Source organism: Trachymyrmex septentrionalis, unplaced genomic scaffold, assembly GCF_001594115.1.
Source record: "Trachymyrmex septentrionalis isolate Tsep2-gDNA-1 unplaced genomic scaffold, Tsep1.0 scaffold70, whole genome shotgun sequence".
Taxonomy (NCBI): domain Eukaryota; kingdom Metazoa; phylum Arthropoda; class Insecta; order Hymenoptera; family Formicidae; genus Trachymyrmex; species Trachymyrmex septentrionalis.
In genome coordinates this window covers 262621-263808 of record NW_017305885.1, presented here as the reverse complement: position 1 = coordinate 263808, position 1188 = coordinate 262621, and the positions used below count along the sequence as shown (strand labels likewise).

Sequence of the window (1188 nt, the reverse complement as noted above, 5' to 3'; positions counted from 1 at the left end):
TTATAATTTTTAAAAATTAAAAAAGAGTCTCAAATGGCCGTTTATAATGCATAAAACTTGACAAAAATTTAGTTATAATAATTTTATATAATTTTATATGATATATGTGTATTTACATATATATATATATATATGTATATACACAGTACTCTTTTCAGTGACCAATACGGCATTTTTAAAGATACAGCGATTTATATACCTATATTCAGGAGTAATCATTTAAATGGATTCGTGGAAATGTGCCGCCGAAGGGAAAAAAGTGCCACATTGGATCGTGTATATCCGTGCATATACATATACATGCTAATGTCCTTACAGTAGTGGGCGGCGACCGCTCCTATATACGCAAGCTGCATTACTAAATCTGCGCGTAATCGTATTACCGCTTATTACGGTCGCTTACTTAACCTAAGGCTCAAATCCGATAATTAACGCTCCCTAAGAAAGATAGCGTCTGGCATTATTATTTGATTATATGATACTGCGCAATTATGTGCATTCTCATTTTCAGAAAAAAATTTGAAAAACCTCTGCAATAAGGGCTGTGTTCGGATTCCCACCCCGAATACAACCCAGGTTTTACTCCAACCTTGTTGTTTATCGGACATTAAACAGGGATGACAATCGGGGAGTACCCGGATGGGAACCCGAACACGCCCAAGGATCTGTGCTTTTTTAAGGCTGACCTTATTATGCAGCCACAATGGCGGTTTTATACCATCGTTATAACGTGTATGATAATGCGTGGAATTCATAAAGGAGCGTTATAGTACTATTATACATAAAGCAATCTTATCAAAACTTTCATATACATAGCTCTTGGCTAAACCTTGACCTTATTTCGCTGCCCCTTAATCTACTCTTGTGTTTTAATGTTCACACTTGACGCTAATTGTAACTTATACGTATGTATATGCAAAAAGGCAAATGGTAAAAATAAAATTCAAACACGAAGAGATCGTATTAAATGAGAATATAAGAGAAGGCTAATTTTCTACATATTGTGATAACGTCTAGGCTAATCTTTCGCAAACAAAATATTGTTTTAATGTGACTTTAGAGACAGGATATTTACAATTTTCTGTATTAATCTTTATAAATCATTACTACACACACACACACACACACACACACACACACACACACACACAGAGATTAACTATATTTGCTTCAGTCATAAAATGTTAT

The 1188-nt window shown here is 34.3% G+C and overlaps 1 protein-coding gene across 1 annotated transcript in view; it reads left to right on the top strand.

Moving 5' to 3' along the window:
• The window catches only part of LOC108753676, a 9062-nt gene that overhangs the window by 2221 nt on the left and 5653 nt on the right, over positions 1–1188 (top strand). The gene's annotated exons all lie outside the window — the stretch shown is intronic.